The sequence below is a fragment of the Rhinatrema bivittatum genome, chromosome 14, assembly GCF_901001135.1.
Source record: "Rhinatrema bivittatum chromosome 14, aRhiBiv1.1, whole genome shotgun sequence".
NCBI classification, from domain to species: domain Eukaryota; kingdom Metazoa; phylum Chordata; class Amphibia; order Gymnophiona; family Rhinatrematidae; genus Rhinatrema; species Rhinatrema bivittatum.
In genome coordinates, this window is record NC_042628.1 from 39728173 (window position 1) to 39747583 (window position 19411).

At 42.7% G+C, this 19411-nt stretch overlaps 1 protein-coding gene across 6 annotated transcripts in view; it reads right to left on the reverse strand.

Annotated features, from left to right (window-relative positions):
* The window catches only part of LOC115075772 (ankyrin repeat and fibronectin type-III domain-containing protein 1-like), a 1084545-nt gene that overhangs the window by 895629 nt on the left and 169505 nt on the right, over window positions 1-19411 (reverse strand). Inside the window, exons 2-3 of one of the 6 annotated variants that reach the window (XM_029576528.1) lie at window positions 7520-7611; window positions 2749-3131 (exon numbers count right to left, since the gene is read on the reverse strand). The exons of 4 other annotated variants lie outside the window; for them this stretch is intronic. The gene's annotated coding sequence lies outside the window, so the exon portion shown is untranslated. The remainder of the gene's footprint in view (window positions 1-2748; window positions 3132-7519; window positions 7612-19411) is intronic. One more of the 6 variants, XM_029576527.1, reaches the window with a different exon arrangement.

The window sequence follows — 19411 nt, forward strand, 5'->3', positions numbered from 1 at the left end:
CACCCTGACTCAATATTTGATTTATTTACTTTAAAGGATTTATTATCTGCAAGCATTCAAAAAATGTCTGAGACGGAGTACAACAAGGCCATACACACATAATAAAACAAGATAAAATAAAGAATGAACCTGTTGTCCGAGCTCTCTTAAAATGTTTGATAGATATGGATCACAAGTGCTTGAGCAGAGAGTTCCAGAACACAGGACCAGTCACATCAAGGTATGACAATTTCGGAGAAAGAATCTCCAATAAGCCACTATTTTCAGACATTAAAGAGTGTGAGGGTTTATATATCCGCAGTACAGCATTAATCCAAGGGGCAAAGTCACTCTATAACAATTTGAGTATTAGCACAGACCGCTTACATCTGGCATACCACTGAATTGGCAACCAATGAAGGGAAGACAATACAGGGGTAATATGGTCATGCATCTTCATACCAGTCAGAATCCGCATGGCAGAATCCTGCACAATCTATAAAGGCCTGCATGGTGGCAGTCCATTCTGCAGGAATACAAGCCATGAATTAAGGATTAATGTCTTCCAACTTTGCACAGTGGGATGCGGTGTTTTTTTCTCATTCTTCCTGGCAGAAGAGCTCAAGTCCTTTCCTATTGGCTGAGGATTGCCTCTGAATTATGGTCTTCAAGTCTTGCCACAGATTTTCTATTGGATTCAGATCTGGGCTTTGACTGGGCCATGTGAGGACATTCGCTCTCTTCTTCCTGAGCCATTCCATTGTTGCTTTTGCTTTAGGATCATTTTCCTGCTGAAAGGTGAATCCTCCCCAGTCCTAGGTCTAAAGCAGGTTAGAAGAGGTTTTCCTACAGGATTTGCCTGTAAAAGTTGCACCATCCACCTTTTCCTCGATCTTCACAAGCTTCCCCATCCCCACTAATGCAAAATGTCCCTAACCACCTAATGGTGCCACCATCCTGATTTACTGTAGGGATGATGTTAGCAGGCTGATGTGCTGCATTTGCTTTATACCACGTATATCGCTTTGCATGGAGATCAAAAACGTTCCACTGGTTTCTTCAGATCACAAAACCTTTTCCCACATGCATGCAGCGTCCCCCTAAGTGTTTCTTTGCAAATGCTATGCAGCACATCCTGTGGCTTTTCTTCAGCAGTGGCTTCCTTCTTGCACCTTCCAATGCAGGCCATGGTTGTGAAGTAATCTTGCAATGGTTGAACAATCTAAATTTTCCCTACTCTTGGCCAAAGACCTCCGAAATTCTTTACAAGTAACTTTAAAGTGACCTCCCTCTAGCAGTTCCCTTAGCCCAAGATTACTGACTTTGGAGGGAAGGCCTGATCACGGTAGTGTCTTGGAGGTGCCAAATTGTTTTCCACTTTACAATGATGGAACCGACAGTGCCACAAGGGATATTCAAACAATTAAATTTTCATAAAGCTTTTTCCCAATCTGTACCTTTGAATTACATTATCCTGGAGTTCTTCTGGCAGCTCCTTGTTTGACATGTTTTGACCTTTGCTTCAAATTCACTTCATGCAACAGACACAGCTTGATTCTTCACGCAGGATTATTCAAATCAGTTCAGGTACTGCGAGTGGACACAGACGAGCTCTATTTAAATTATTATTGATCTTAAGGCAAATTTTTCTTTTTAACCAGAGCTAATTTGGTGTTGTTATGTCAAAGGATGTAAAGACTTATGTAATCAAGACTGGGTTTTTTTTTTTTTTTTGTTTTTGTTTTTTTTTTTTTTTATTACTTTTGGAATATTTCTATGAATTTGTAATTACATTTCTATAAAAAGATTGTAAGACTTCTGGGGATAGGGAAAAACCTACAGTACCTAAATGTAATCAGCTGTGAAGTACCCAAAAGGTGGAATATAAATCAAATAAATAAATAAATGCTCTTTTATGATGAAAGTTTGGAGTATGTTGTGTAGATCAGTGAAATAAACTCCTACTTTAATGCATTTTGATTTGTACTATTTTAGACAGCAAAATGTGAAAAAATGTACAAGTGTGAAGACTTTTCAAAGGCACTATGACACGTATATACACACATATAGCTGAACAACTCTGACCTATACTAGGCTTGAAATAAAAATTTCATTCAATACTTCAGTTTTGGTTTTTTTTTCTGATGGATTTAAGTCTAACACAGATGGCATATTTTTTTTGTAAAGTACAATTTGTATACTTGATTTCCAAGGATGGTAAATAAGGACCAAACATCATGAAGGCTTATTTTGCTAAGTTGGCTAGGCTAGGTGCAAGTAGATGGGTACTTATTTTCATACCCACATAATCTGCAGTGAATTTTCACAGAGAAACTTCCCATTTAACACTTAAGCTTGTGAAGGAATAGAGGCAGAATTACATGTGTACGCTTGCAAAAACAATTCCACATCATAAGGTTTATGCCACCATCCTAAAAATGCTCCTGGAAATGCCTGTTTTTTTAATGCAGCTGAAAGTACATATGTCTTTTAACCACTCTGAGGGGTGCAATGTTCAACACTGGGGAATACAGCTGCCTAACTCTCTCTCTGAAAACTGATCTTCATGTAACATACAGATACATACTCACACACATGCTGTAGCACACACTATAACATACTGTACATACAACACAAACATACAATATCTCAGAAAAAACACTTGCCTTCCTCCTCCCCTCTCTGCATCATATCATTTCATGTGCAAGACTGAACAGGATCATGCCCAAGATTTGTGAATAGTGGGTGTCAAGTCGCAGGCCAACATACCTGAATCATCAGCAAAGGCGATCCACCGAGTTCATGAACCAGGCAAGCAAATCTAAAGGCAGGCATCAAACTGCAGAGTGAAATAATAAAAGCACTCACACAAATGTAATTTCTCAAAGGAGTAGGTCATAGGGCCATCATGCATAAGCACAAAGTTTCACCTTATTGTTGTGCTCATATATAATCATGGGTCCTAATAGGTAATTTAAAAAAAATGTTTTATTTCCACATAAAATTATTTAAAATCATTACTTCCCTGGAATATTGCCTGACATATCACATCACGTTCCAAGGCTTATGCTCTGCTTCAGGGGCTTTAATATTTCCCTTTTCTCAGCCACTTCTTCATATTCACTCTGATTTATTCTCCAGCTTCAAGATAACTGCAAAAACAAACAGAGAGATTTATATTCCTTCATTGACCAATCATCTTTTCTGGCATTATTTGAATGTTTACTCATAATTGGAGATACTGATAGAACCTTTAACCAATCATAAGGTCTCTTTGATCATACCATGGGTCCCCTATTTTACCAAGGATTTTTACATAGAAATTGAATGGGAGAAAACCTTTAGTAAATCAGGCTCCATATTTGTTATAAATACCAAAAAGCGCTATTTATTTATTTAAAGGAAAGCACTCCAATCAAATTCAGTATTCATTCTCACTCCCTCTGATACAATAGCTGCTCATGATCTCCCCCATGCCAATCCAGTTGCTCTTGGTCAATAATCACCCATTGAATATCAGTGAAGGAATGTTGATGAACAAAGTGACCGACCACTTGTGCTTCCATTTTCTATGTATTAATGCAGCTTTTATGTTCAAAAAGACTTGTTTGTTTTTCTTTCTTTTCTTTATCATCATCCGCTTGGTCTTCCCAATATGATACTGTTTACATGAACATTCAACAAGGTAGACAACAAACGTAGATCTACAATTGGTAAACTGCTTCAATAAAATGTTCACACAACTAAGGTAATTGTGTCTTCTTTCATAGCAAATGCAGGCATTGCACAGCTTCCACATAGATCATTGCCTTTCATTCAATACTATACACAGAAACATAGAAATGTCGGCAGAAAACCAAATGGTCCATCCAGTCTGCCCAGCAAGCTTATGTTAATATCTGCTGCACCCTGTAGGTTACCCTACGCTTATCAGTTTCCCACACTGTGAAAGACAGGGTCCTTGTTGGTTGATGTTAGAATCCAGTTCCCCCTTATGCCTTGCCATTGAAGTAGAAAGCAATGTTAGAACTGCATTAACAGCATCAAGGCTTATTTGGGGCAGTAACCGCTGCATCAGCAAGTTACCCTCATATTTGTTTCCCCAGACCGCATAAGTCAGAGCTTTGTTGGTTGCTGTATGAATCCAATTCTCCTTTTCCCCCTGACATGGAAGCAGAGAGCAATGATGGAGTAACACCAACAGTATCAAGGCTTATTGGTTGAAGGGTAGTAACCACCACACCAGCAATTTACTCCATGCACTCTTTTCTTCTTGTTCATCCTTCAGCCTTTAGGGATCCACAGTATTTACGCCAATGCAGTTTTAAATTCCTTCACTGCTTTGATTTTCACCACCTCCTCCGGGAGGGCATTCCAGGCATCCACCACCCTCTCCGTGAAGAAATATTTTCTGATGTTGGTTCTGAGACATCCCCCCTGGAGTTTCATTTTGTGACCCTAGCTCTACTGATTTCTTTGCAACGGAAAAGGTTTGATGTTTGTACATCATTAAAACCTTTCAGGCATCTGAATGTCTGTATCATATCACCCCTGCGCCTCTTCTCTTCCAGGGTATACATATTCATATCCTTCAGTCTCTCTCCATAGGCCTTCTGATACTGACCCCACACCAGTTTGGTAGCCATTCTCTGGACCACCTCCATCCTGTCTCCATCCCTTTTGAGATAAGGGCTCCAGAACTGAGGCTTCACCAAGGACCTGTACAAGGGCATCACCACCCCCATCTTCTTACTGGTTATTCATCTCTCTATGCAGCCTAGCATTCTTCTGGCTTTAGCTATTGCCTTGTCTCATTACTTTGCCATCTTTAGATCAGACACTATTCACACCTAGGTCTCTTTCACAATCCGTAGTCATTAGTCTTTCACCGCCCACCACATAAAGCTGTTTTGGATTGCCGCACCCCAGATGCATGACTCTGCACTTCTTGACATTGAATTCCAGCTGCCAAATCTTTGATCATTCTTCAAGTTTTTTTAAATCACTTTTCATTCTCTCTACTCCTTCAGATGTGCTCACTCTGTTACAGATCTTAGTATCATCCACAAATATTCAAACTTTACCTTTTATCCCATCTGCCAGGTCACTCACAAAGATATTGAACAGAATCGGTCCCAAAACCGATCCCTGTGGCACTCCATTTACACCGTTCTTTCTCCATTTACCATTACTTGCTGTCTCCTGTCAGTCAACCAGTTTGCAATCCATGCTACTACCTTGGCACCCACTCCCAGACTTCTCATTTTGTTCATGAGTCTTCTTATGTGGGATTGTATCAAAAGCTTTACTAAAATCCAAGTAAATCACATCGAGCGCTCTTCCCCGATTCAATTCTCTAGTCACCCAATCAAAAAAAATCAATCCGATTTGTCTGACAGGACCTTCCCCTGGTAAATCCATGCTGCTTTGGGTTGAGCAACCCACCAAATTGCAGATAGTTCATTATCCTTTCCTTCAGCAGAGTCTCAATTTTCCTACCACCGACGAGATGCTAACCGGCCTGTAGTTTCCAGCCTCCTCTCTGCTCCCACTCTTATGAAGTGGAACCACCACCACTCTTCTCCAATCTTGCAGCACCACTCCCGTTTCCAGGGATCTACTGAACAGGTCCTTTAGTGGACTCACCAGCACATCTCTGAGCTCCTTCAGTATCCTTGGATGTACCTCATCCAGCCCCATGGCTTTGTCCACTTTCAGGTTTCCTAGCTCTTCCCATAGATTCTCTTCTGTAAACATCTTAAAAACAATAGAACGGATAGTTTAGTAAGACTCGATCTAACTATATTTTCTTTTATATTTCTTCCCCAGGAAAACAAACACCTTGGTGTTTCCTGGAAAACAGAATATCTTCGGCGAGCTGCCCAGTATCCCTCCTAATAACACAGATCTGGGATATAGCTTTCGTGCATCTCCCCACAAGTTAAACGACTCAAAGTGGATTTTGGTCTATTTTCCAACAAACGTTCTCAATTAGAACATTATGAGGAATCACAAATACCTTTATACACTGGTTTAAACATTTTTATTGAAGCCGTTTCAGAGGGAAAGAGTGTGTATATCCACGTCAACTCGCTTCACCCAGCAGAAATGAATACTGAATTTGATTGGAGTGTTTTCCTTTAAATAAACAAATAAAGCACTTTTTGTTATTTATAACAAATATGTGACCTTGGGTGAGTCACTTTACCCTCTGCTGCCTCAGGTACAAAATTAGATTGTAAGCCCTGTGAGGATAGGGAAATACCTATAGTACCTGAATGTAATTCACTTTGATGTACACTGTGAAGTGCTGAAAAGCGAAATATAAAAATCTAAATAAAATAAATATGGTTAGATCAAAGAGACTGTGTAATTGGCTACTGGTTCTATCAGTACCTCCAATCCTGAGAATGTATTCAAATAATGCCAGAAAATATGATCGGTCAATGTGGGCATTTAAACCTCTGTTTGTGTTTGCAGTTACCTTGAAGGCAGAGAGTAAAGCAAAGTGAAATATGAAGTCGTGGCTGTGAAAGGAGAAATTATTAAAGCCTCTGAAAAAGAGTATAAGCCTCAAATCGTGCTATGTCAGGCAATATTCCAGGAAAGAAATGATTTTAAATGCAAGTAAAAGATGTTTGTAAAAATGACCTATCTGGACCCATGATTATATAAGAGAGCAATAATAAGATAAAACTGTATACCTTATGCTCATGTACAATCGACCTTTGACAGAGCCCTTTGAGTAATTACATTTGTGAGTATTTATTTTTTTTTTTTGTCATTTCATGGTTTGTGCATTCACATATTGGCTCTTCTACTTACTGTGATTTTTAACCAACTGCAGATTGTCACTGTGCCAGCAAAGGTCTCACTGGTAGGGCCAGCGGAAGCACTAGACGAACTAGGCGGGAGCCTAGGATGCCAGGGTCCCAGGGGCAGCAGCAGCAAAAGCCAGTGACCCACCCGTCCTCAACCGACCCAGCGCTTCTGTCAGCCGTGCGGTAACCTGGCCCCCCCTCAGGTCACTTGTGGTGGCTTCCTCAGGCCGGACCATGGCTCGCATCGCCTTCCACCATCTTGCTCCAGCTTCCTCCACGTGGAGGAGTGTAAGACAGTGTGCGAGTCCAGGCGGGGCAGGGCAGAAGGCACCTAGGGCGCCTAATACCCTTGCATCGGCCCTGCTCACTGGCTTTATATCTTGGTCCTTGATAATATTCCACCTGCTCCTATTCCAATCACAGCTATTCGCAGGTGTGTTTTAGGGTCTCCTTTGATAAGTCAAATACATACTAAAGACCTTCCTTGTTTTCATGTGGTGCTACTCTTTACTTTCCTGTCCTGGTGCTCACGTTCAGTGCTTCACATCCCAGTGCTCTGGCCACAGAACCCCTCACATGTCTGCTAGACATTATGAAGGACTGATGGATGGTGTAGGAAGGACCATGAGCCACATGCTATAATCCAGTCTTCCCACTAGAACTTTTCGGAAGTGCAAATGCTATGAAATTTGAATAGACAGATATACACTGGGGTCTACCTGGCAGAATCTTTATCCCTGGGAGACTAATCCCTATCCTGTTTCTCTTCCATACTTGTTCTACTGCTGAAGGTAGCAAAGAAGTTGTATTCCTTTAAAAAAAAAAAAAGGAAGTTATTATAGCACAGAGTTACTCTACAAAGTCAGCAGGCATTAAGAATTAATCCCTTGTTGACCACTCTAGCATGAGTGAGGTGGAATGGATAAATACAAGATGGTTGTTTACCCTTTCAAATACTAATAAATTTGGACACACTCCATGAAAATAAAAACTAGCAGATTCAAAACAAATTATAGAAAGGACTTTTTCACTCAACACACTGTCAAGCTGTGAAATCTGTTGCCAGAGGATGTGATGAAGGAAACTAGCTTAGCAGGATTTAAGAGAGGTTGGGACAAATTCCTGGAGGAAAAGTCCATAAATTATCATTAGCCAGATAGTCTAAAGAAAGCCATTGCTATCCTTAGGAATGAGTAACAGGAATTAGATCCTACTTTATGGGATCTGCCAGGTATTTACAACCTGGATTGATGACTATCAGAAATAGATCTGTGTCCAGAATCCTGTTTCAGACAGTGGCCAATGCAGGTTGCAATTACCTGGCAGATCCCATAAAGTAAATCAATTCCTATTACTCATTTCCAAGGACAGAAATAGCTTTCTTTAGTCTACCTGACTATCTCTCCAGGAACTTGTCCAAGCCTCTTTTAAATCCCACTATGCTAGTCGCTTTGATCATACCCTCTGGCACCAGATTCCACAGCCTGATAGCATCTCAACAAGGCACTCAATTACTCCTCACGCCTGTTCCTGAAGAAATATGTTTCTCACATTCCTAGATTTACATTAGCTCAACTCCACTATTATCTAGGGTATATCAACTTTCTCTCAATAGCTACATCAGCCTTAGTTACATCAGTACTCATTCATGAGATAGAGGATAACACATCTCCTTACAACAAATAACTCTAGATACCTGACACCACAACTCTTCTTCAGACAGCATCCAATGACTTCTTGGCATCCTCAGCACACTCCTCTCTCCGACCTTTTCTCTTCTGGTCCTTCCATGGGCTATGGGGCCATGTATCTCTCTTACGTTTCCTCTTAGACCCAGGTCGGTTCCCTTGGCTGTTTCCCCATGGAAAGAAACACCAGTTCAGCTTCAGACCTTTCCCCTTGAGGAAGAAAGCCCCTGCAGAGCACTATTCAAAGGAGAAGGGGGTCCCCCAGATTCACCAGCACTCTAGTAGTTCCCTCAAAACTCTTCCCGTCAAACTTTGAACCAGCATTATATACTCCTAAGAACACTCCTCCTATAGGATTCCCCCTTCTCAGTCCTCTCAAAGGAACCACATCATTAAAACCCAATAATCATTCTATCCAAAACTTTCCCATTATGGTACAATGCACAGTACCTACTCATTCACTATATACTCTGCCATCTAGTGGGTATTTACAGAAACTGCTGCATAATTTCTTTTTTTTCTGCCAAACACACACTGCAACTTTATTACAATCTACAAAACCCCAGGAAAAAGTCAAGGCCTCCACTACCCAGGGTTCTCTACCAGGCCATACTCCAGTGACATAGGCCCTATTTGAGAGGCCTAACACAATTTATTTTGATTTATATTGTGCATTTCATCCACTTCAAAATAGATTACATTCAGGTACTGTGGGTATTTCCCTGTCCTCATAGGACTCACAATCTAAGTTTTGTATCTGAGACAACAGAGGGTGAAAAGACTTGCCCAAGGTCACAACAATGGATATGAACCTTGACTTCCCTGGTTTGTAGCCTGCTGTTCTAACCATTAGGCTACTCCTTCACACCTACACTTATGTAGGTGGGGGTAGAAATTTGCTTGTGTTCCCTCCCACCCTCCATCTATTTGTGCAGCTGGCACTTGAGATTTGCAGCATTTTTCTCAACAGCTATCTCAGCACCACTTTCCTCCATGACACTCAAACCTCTTGTTGGCTTCTAGCCTAGGAGCCATAAGCCACTTCCCATTTCCCAAGTGACCTCCTGATAGGGCTCTGCAAGTGGTATCTTCTTGCATGGGAATCTGGCAAAAGCCAGCAAGGAATTGATGCACTTTAGAGAACATATAGAAACAGAAATGACGGCAGAAGACGACCAATCGGCCCATCCAGTCTGCCCAGCAAGCTTCACACTTCTTTCCTTTCATACTTATCTGTTTCTCTTGGCTCTTAGCAACCCTTGGTTCTTTTTCCCTTCCACCCCCACCATTAATGTAGAGAGCAGTGATGGAGCAGCATCCAAGTGAAATATCAAGCTTGATTAGTTAGGGGTAGTAGGGGAAGTAACCGCCGCAACAAGCAAGCTACACCCATACTTATTTGTTTACCCAGACTATGTTATTCAGCCCTTATTGGTTGTTTTTCTTCTCCCCTGCCGTTGAAGCAGAGAGCTATGCTGGATAAGCGTGAAGTATCAGTTTTTCTTCTCCCCTGTCGTTGAAGCAGAGAGCTATGCTGGATATGCATTGAAAGTGAAGTATGCATTGAAAGCCACATTAACTATCAATAAATATTAAATAAGCCTAATAATTGGTAATATCTATAGCCTATGAACTCTCCGTTAGTTTTACATACTCTTACCAAAGGAAGAACAAAGGGGAAGGAGTAGCCTAGTGGTTAGAGCAGTGAGCTATGAACCAAGGAGACCAGGAGTTCCTACTGCTGCTCCTTCTGACCTTGGGCAAGTCACTTTACCATGCATTACCTCAGGTACAAATTTAGATTATGAGCCCTCTGGGGGCAGGGAAATAGGTAATCCACTTTGAAGTGCCAAAAAGAGAATATAAATAAAATTAAGCACCTGCTGAAGGGGGGGGGGGAGTATTTCAGCCAAGCAGGCTTCACTTTAGTGCTCCTTTAAACTTTTCTGCTCCATAACTGTGTAATACTACAAAGCGGCACTCCAGGGGTTTTGACAAGAAATATTTTTCCAGTACAACAAAAGTGCTGTGGAAAGCTGACAGCTGTAGCGTGTTTGTCTGCCAGAGGGCGAAGCTGCCTGATTCCTGCAGAATGCAGGCTCCTTGATGAGGCGAGTGTACTGGCTCTCAGGAATGCTTGGGCTGAAGAGCTATGCAAATCTTAGACACACGCAGCACCTCTGCTTCAGTAGATGGGATAGTTAAGCTTTAGTCTGAGGGGGGAAAAATATTTCATTTTTAGCGCGAAAGGCTTGCGAAGCACGAGGAGGCAGCAATGATACATATGCACTCACTGTCGGCACCTGTGTTGTGGACCACACACAGAAACGTATTGTAACAAATGCTCATGTGTGCGTGCACGTCACTGGGGCAATTTTTGTATCTGCCTGTATAAGTGCAAAGACTGTGGGTACTTTTACCCACACACTTTTCACCAATTTTTGCAAGGGCGAGTACAAGCGTACTTCCTCCACTGAAAACTGCCCTGTGGGGGGAGGGGGGAATAAAAGCAGCAGCGGAGGTTTGTACCTGCTTTTTCTTCAGACACTTTTCTCTGTGAGAAAATAATGCATGCAGTTATGTAGTTTTAAAAATACAAAAAAACATACATGCATTGTTGCCTTTCCCCCTGCCTAACTCTCGGGAATGCCCCTGAATAAGCTGGATAAAAACACATGCATTGTGGAATAGTTTTCAAACATTTAGTCGCATGGATATGGTTTCCAAAAGCTCTTTTACCTGGGTAAATTGGTATATACCCACGTAAATGGCTTTCGAAAACTGCCCTTCCTGTAATATAACAATCCATATACATTTAATTAAAAAAAAAAAAAAAAGTATATTTAACAGTGAAGTAGTTAAGAATTAGTGCCAATTTTAGGATATTTTCAATGCTCATTAACCTTCAATTTCTTTTTAACCTCCTGAGCTTTCATAGACAGGGATGGTGGGGGAGAAGATATCGCAGTCCTTCTGATGGTTTGTTAATAGACCATCATCAGAGCCATAATGAAGATGAAAAATTATACTATTTAAAAAGAAAATGCCTTTCCTCGATGTATCCTGAACTCCAGGTCTGCTTTTTTCTTTCAGTTCAAGGGGGAATCCTGGAAAAAAAAAATAGAGTCCTCCCATACTGGAAGAAATAAAACAAAATCTACAACCCTTCAGCCCTCAGGAAGTAACCACGTGATTATCATCATAGAAATGTGACAGCAGAAAAGGACCATGCGGTCTATCTAGTATGTGCAGCAAGAGTTGGAGAAGAGAGTAGAGGGGTAAGGAAGAGAAAGGGGTCACAGAAGAGACTAAAGGAAAGTGGACAGTGCAAAAGGGGAAAAAAATGAACCATTCACATCCCACTCACTCACACCCACACACACACCCATCCAGTCTATGTACTGAATTTGTATGGAGATAACCTGCACAGAGAGGCAGTTACTACTCTAAATATAAACAAATAAATAAAACATGCTGGGCAAACTGAATAGGCCACTTGGATTATTTTCTGCCAAAATTTACTATGACCCATGAACACAAACACATACACCCACTCATTCACTCTACCCACATCTCTTGCAGACAGACTCTACCTACTCCATCACAAACACACACCCTACACCACCCTTACTCTTCACTCAGGCCCCCTCTCTCACCCACAAGCCAGACACACCATCCCACCCCATTGCAACCATTCTCTCTCATAAGGAGCACATTTTACTCTGTCATTTTTGACTAGCTTTTCCATTGGTTTCATCTATAAAGCAATGTTTTTTAACCTGAGGATTACAGACACACCCCAGTGGGTAGAGAGTACAAGACAGCCATCACTATCCTGGTGCCATCTGCCTTCTCCTCTCGCCAAGGTAGAATGTCTGAATGTTCCCTGCCCACTTGCCAAAGCAAAGGGGAGTTGGGAATGAGCGAGACTATTTACCTCTACTTCTTTCACCCCCTCATCCCAATGATGAAGCAGAGAAGTAAGCCAACTGCCAAAGGACAGAAGACCCAGCAAGGAGGAAAGGGCTCCTGCCTCATCACTACCCAAGGAAAGAGAAGATGACAGAGGAGTCAGAGGATAGAGCCACCTGTCTCACTGCTGCCACATGAAAAAGAAGCCAGACAGGACTCATCCAAGGCGTTTTCTACATTTATACATGTAACCCCCTATGGTTAGATAATGGTATGTCCTAGAAATAATCCTGTAGCAAGGTATCCTGTGGTTGGGTCCAGGGGTATGTGTGAGAAGGAGCCAGGCTGTTCCATGAGAGCCAGTGAGTGAACAAGTGAGTAAGACAGAGAAAGGGAGGGGGAAGGCAATAGAAGAGGGATCCATCTGAAGGAGAGGGAAAGGAAAATCATCATCAAGAAGGATGCTGCTGACCAACTCCCAGGAAGTATCATGGCATCTCTTTGGAAGTAACTATGTTCTGAATGGTATCTCACCTATCTACAAGCCAGGAGATGTGAGTAAGGATATCCTCTAGAACTTGCAAAGAAATGCAAAGGTAGGCAACACCTGATTCTCAAGATGTGAACCAAGACCCCCATAAGGGTGAAAGATGCTTAATGAGAGAAGCTAAGAAATGAAGCCAAATGCTTAACAGTTCCCAGACACTTCCGTGATGCTTGGTGTTAAGAGGTACAGAAGGTGTGACAGTATCCTGGAATTCTCCCTATGGATGATGAAGAAATCAGATCCTTCTGAAAGTGTTATTTGTGATAATTATGGGTGGATCCTTGGGCTGGTGGTAGATGACCACGCCCACGGGGGAAGATCCTGAGAGGGACCACCGGTCAGGCTCAGAGTTGGGAGACAGACACACACTTAGTTCTTTTATTAAACTGTTTTAGAGAACCACACGGAGGTGGCAGTAGTGAGCTGGAAAAGCCCGGCTGGGCTGTAGTCCCTCAGGCACTGGAACAGCGATCCCAGATGGCTGAGCTGTAGAGAAACTGAGATAGTGAGTAGGCAGAGTATGCAGAGTTCAGGAACAGAACCTTGATGGTAACACTCACACAATAGTCTCTTGGAACAGCCCAGGAGCTGGAATGAAGTAGGCCCTCGAGGAGCGAGTACCTGGTTCCAGGGAAAGCTCTGAGAGAGAGAGATGGTAACTCACTGGTGTTGTAGGCAGCGGTGACTTCCTGGCAGAAGTTATATTCAGTAGCAGGTCCGGGAACATGGGCCCTCGAGGAGCGAGTACCGGTTCTAGACTGCGACCTGAAAAGCAAGAGAGAGCGAGGCCCCCGAGAAATGGGTACCCCTGGTAAAGTCCGAGGAGGCAGAGTTGCAAGGTAAGTGGAGAGCGAATCCCATCCACAGCGATACCTGGCGGCAGCTAGGTAGGAAACCCTTTACTAACTCGATTAGCTAGCAAAACAAGAGACCTTAAATATCTGGTGATGACATCATCTCAGGGGGAACGCCCCTGTGGTTCACGCCACAGCTGGTACTTGAGTCGGGGCTGCACCGCGTGCGCGCCCTTAGGCCTCAGGAGAACATGGCGGAAGGCAGCGTCTAGCCGGTCCGGGAACGCCGGAGGAGGTTGGCATAATGACGCCGCAGTAGCCAAAGAGGTAAAATGGGTGGAGTGGAGACGTCGAGCAGCGACGGTCGCAACAGAAAGTAAAGGAGGAGGATTTTATCCTTGTAACTCTGTTGAAGTATGAACAGTATTTTAAAAGTCAATCCTGTTATGAACTTTTTCTAAAATAAAATCAGTTGGGAACACAAATCAGTAATCCATTTTTTAAATTTTTTTTTAAGAGGCAATCTAGCAGGACAGGGATATTCCTTCTTCTTGAGAAGGGTGCATTTTACTTGTTTTCTTGCCACCTGAAGTCCACTACAATATCTGATTGACCCAATTCTTACTCTGCTTGAGAAGAGAGTCTCTGGTGGACTAAGACACTGACAGATTGAGCTGCTGTGAGTTGGACGACTATAAATTAGGCTACAAGGGGAGGTCACTCAGTGAGCTGGATGCTAGACTGTAAAACCTTAAGGGGTACATATTCAAAAGCCATTTAGATGGATAACGGGAAAGTTATCCGTCTACATGGCTTAGCTGCATATTTAAAAGGCTTAGCTGATTAAATTCTAGCCAGGTAATTAATTATCCGGATAGAATTTAGCTGGGTAAGTCGGGGGCATTCCTAGGACAGGAGGTAGGCTTTCAAGGAGGAGCGGAGCTAGCCGGTTAATGTAAACGGCTAACTCTAGATGCGCCATAAGGCATTTCTAAAGTTAGCCAGATATCACATATCTGGCTAACTAACTTATCTGGGTATATTCAGCGGTGCAGCTGCTAGTTGGGAGACTAATTATATCCCTATTAATAAAATGTTTTACCTCTAAGGCCCCACACAGTTCAGGATTTTAGAGATCTTACAACTTTGTTTAAGCATTTCTCCTCCTTTAAAAAAAGCGTGATGGAAACAACAGTCTTGCAATGGGATAGGGGCTATCTACTCTTTTGCACTAAGTGCCACATGTATGATTATCTCTCTTTTGAGGAGAGGTTGTGTGTGCGCAACCAGTGCAAACAGCTCTTAGCTATCAGAGATCAAGTACAAGCAGACCTGGAAGAGATGAGGCAGACAAGTACAGTATATAGAAGAAACCACCAGCCAGTCCCACCTCTATTCTGGTAACCCCTGTGAGGAGCAAGGTCTCCAGGAAGGATGGCATTGACTTGAAATGGCAGGAAGTGAACACATAGAAGGAGCTTTTCTTCCAGGTAATGTGACATGCCCTTGCACAGAGGAGATGTTTTCAAGGTGTGCACCAAGGAGGGTGAGAATAAGACAGCTGGGTTTACTGATGTTTCGAACTATTGTGAATGCAGATAGCTGGATTGATGGAGGCAGAGAAGACTATACAGTAACTTGCCTGTGTGGTATGAATGCATGTAGACAGAATTTAGGAGCGTGCTGGAGAGGAATTGGCTATCATGGTACACGTGCATACGGTACACGTGCATACCAATGACATAGAAAGATAATGGAGAGGGGTTCTGGAGGGCAAATTTAGGCTTCCAGAACCTCCAGGGTAGCATTCTCAGAAATGTTCCCAGTTCCACAGCCAGGAAATTTGGCACCTATGGCCGAGTGAAAAATTGTGCCCTCACCCATTACACAACATCTCACGTTGGGAGACTGTTAAATGTTTGTAGAGCAATGCCCAAGGCTGGTGCAAAGATCTTAGGCAGATTTTACATGAATAAGGATATTCAAAGTACAGTTTTCTGAGGTAAAATATCACTTAAAATATGTATATGTATATTTATATGCAATGCTGTGGTGCCAACCAGAAAACCCTGCTAAAAAGCAAAACACTCACTTGGAACTCATATGGTATTAGGCCAACTCTAGCAAGTCATGGGCATGGGCTTGGCCCCCAGAAAGCCACGAGAAAATAGAATTACAATAAATGTTTTATATCCAAATAGCACTAACTCCCAGCATTCACATAGCACAACCCTACCCATGAAAGTCAACACTGCAACAAGCCACATTTTTATGTAGTGCAACATGGAAAAAAAGAAACATTACCATTCCTCATAAAACAAAATCAAAATATATAAATGTCATCAATAGTAGTAAAACCACAACAACCAAAAGTACAATTCAAAACAGCTAACAAACAGAACATCCAATAACTAAAATTTCATATAAACATTTTCTGAACACCAATAAAATATTTCAAAAATAAACACATCAAATAACACCCAATAATTAAAACTAATAAGGATTTTAAAAAATCCCCTAGTTTCCATACCTAGGAACTTTCGATTTCCAGCTGCTCTGAGATTGTCATGGATTATTAGCAGGAAGAGAAAAAGGGGAGTTATTGCACACAAACTTTCTTCTCTCTCTCTCTCATGCCACACGCTCACTCTCACATGCTCTCTCTCTCTCACACACACACACACACACACACACACACACAAGCTCTCTCTCACTTACTCTCTTCCACACACACATACATAAGTGTTCTCTCTCACTTTTCCCCTTCTTGAAACAGTAGCAGCAGTCTCCTTTTTTTAGACCCCATGGCCAACAAGATGATTTCCTGGGCTATGGGGGTCAACCCAGCTCTAGCCCACTGCTCATTGTAGAGCAGACCACGCTGGCAATTGGGTCAGGATGCTTCCCGCCACTCCTCCTCCTATCCAGGTCACACCTGCGGGGTCTGTGGTGTTCATTCTCTTGCTCAGGCTGTGCTGGCAATTCCAGTGGGGCTGCTCTTCCTCCTCCTAAAGGCCCTGTTGGTGATTCCAGCATGACCGCAGCACTCCTCCTCCTAAGGCCCTACTGGCAATTCCGGCAGGGCCGTACTACTCCTGAAGGCAGCAATAGGCAACATCATGAGCAGTACTAGGGCACCCTTTGGATAGGCTGAGGCCATATTGGCCACATAGTACTGCTCTGCCACGCTCAGGACCCCAGAGGCTTGCTGAGCTCCAGAGTCTGAATGCATGAATAAGAAGATGGTGCAGGGTAGGGGGCCTTTAAATTCAGTATAATCTGTGGATCTTTTGGGGGAAGGAGCAAGCAATGCAGACAGGATGGACTCCACCTTAATCAGAATGGATATAGGCCGCTGGTGAAAACAACTGAAAAGGAGAAAGAGCAGTTTTTTAACTAGATCCTGGGGAAAGCAGACAATTGTTGAGGTGCCCATGGTTTGGAACAAAGTGAATCTCTAAAACAGAGCTTTCCAAAGTGTGTGTCGGGACACATTAGTGTGTCGCCTGTAGTGTGGAGGTGTGTCGCCCGGTCCACAGGGCCGGCGGAAGCAGGGAACTATAGCAGGAAGATCGGCGGGCAGTGATGGAGCTTACATCACCACGGCCCGAAGAAAAGGGTCACGTTCACTCCTCCTTCCTGCCTGTGCAGCCCTGGAAGAAAAACGTTGCCGGAGCCGCGTGGGCAGGAAGGAGGAGGAGCATCTGCTGCGTACAGAAGAAGAGCAGCATTAATGGGCCGTTGCGGATCCCACGTCGCGACGGCCCGAGAAGAGGAGGAAACCCGATAGCAGGGCCACTGCGGATCCCACGTTGCGGCAGCCCGAGAAGAGGAGGAAACCCGATAGCAGGGCCGCTGCAGATCCCATGTCACGGCCAGGGAAGATCAGGGCCTCTGAAGAGCCCATCCTTCGGCAACCCGTGCAGAGGGACAGCATGTGCCAGTGAGAGCCTGTGCTTGAGCAAGAGAGCATGTAGGAGTGAGAGAGCCTGTGTGTGTGAGAGTGAGACAGCATGTGCACGAGAGAGACAGTATGTATGTATGTATGTATGAGAGAGGCATCTGAGAGTGAGAGCTGTGGATGTGTGAGATTGCATGTGAGTGAGAGCCTGTGTGTGTGAGAATGTGTGAGATAGCGTGTGAGAATGAGAACCTGATTGTGTGTTTGAGGGAAGACAGATGGAGAGAAAAGAAATAGAAAAAAAGACCCTGTAAAAGGAATTGGCAAAAAAACAAGAAAGGAAAGGTGGAAAAAAAAAGCCTGTGACCGATTAGAAAACTAAGATCAGACAGCAAAGGTAAAAAAAAAATTACTTTTTAGTGATTGGCACATGTAATCTTTGGGAATGTGCAAGAGTAGCACTTTCTCTATGCGGATCTCACAATGTACGAGATCAGCATGGAGGAAGTGGAAGCCTGCAAATATTTATTATGAGATAGGTTGTGTTGTGAAACATTTTATTTATGTATATATTTAAGGAAACAGACAAAAATTGTTGAAATACATTTTGTTCGTTTAACCTTTAACTTCTGGTTTGCTGGTAGACTGAATTACTGTGTCACGAAATTATGTTTGTCTAAAAAGTGTGTCACCAACATGAAAAGTTTGGAAAGCTCTGCTCTAAAAGATGATGCTGAAGCATGGAAAATAGATTATTGTGGAGAGGATATGGAAGAAGCCAAGGGAGCTCAGGTGGATATAAATATAAAACAGGCAAATATGAATGATTCCAAACAGAGGCAATTTTCAGTGAGTTGGCTTAGGTGCAAGGAATGCAGGGGCTTCTTTACCCACTGACCTGGTAAGTAATTTATAGTGAAAACTTTGTGAGTAGTTTCTCTTTTGAATATTTGTTTATTCGAACAAAACTTTTTAACTTTTTGCAGGCAGAAAAATGGGGGGGGGGGGGGGGAATATGAATACAGTTGAGAAATTCCATTGTGCCTGCTTAGTTACTCCCCTGACCTAAACATGACTTTGGACAATTCCTCCCATGTTCCTTTCTGTATGCATTCCCCTTGAGGAATCCCCTTGCTGACTGTTAGCTTTCTTACTAGCACCCACATGATGATGATAATATTTCCACACCCTCTTTAGCCGGTAAAGCACGGCTGTTACTGTCATTAATCCCAGTATTTTATTAAAGCCCTCAATACATCCTCTCTAATGTTAACAACTTTCTTCCAAGGTCCTTTTTCTGTACAACCCCCATACCACCAATGGTTCCTGCTGTACTTATTTTCCTCTGTTAATCAGTTTCTGTTACGCTATGTTATCTGTAAAGCCTGTTGCTGCTTTGTGCTACTTGTAAACCGAGGTGATGTTCCCAATGTGCCACGGTATATTAAAAAAACACTTAAATAGATATGTAAATAAATAAATAAAAGTATGTATGTTGTGAACACCGTACAGACTTCTTAGCCCTTCTGAGAAGGGCAATTTTCAGGCAAGCCGATTTACATGGGGAAATCACTATTTTCCTGGGTAAATGGCCTTAAAAATAACCCTCCAAATAAAGAGAATATGTAATGTACACACACACAGACATAATCCCCTTTACCAAGATATGCTAAGCACAGATCCACTTGCTGCAGGATTGGGGACACAGGTTCAGTGATCAGGACAGGCTTAACCTTAAGAGGACCACTCTCAAAAATAAAACAGTCCAT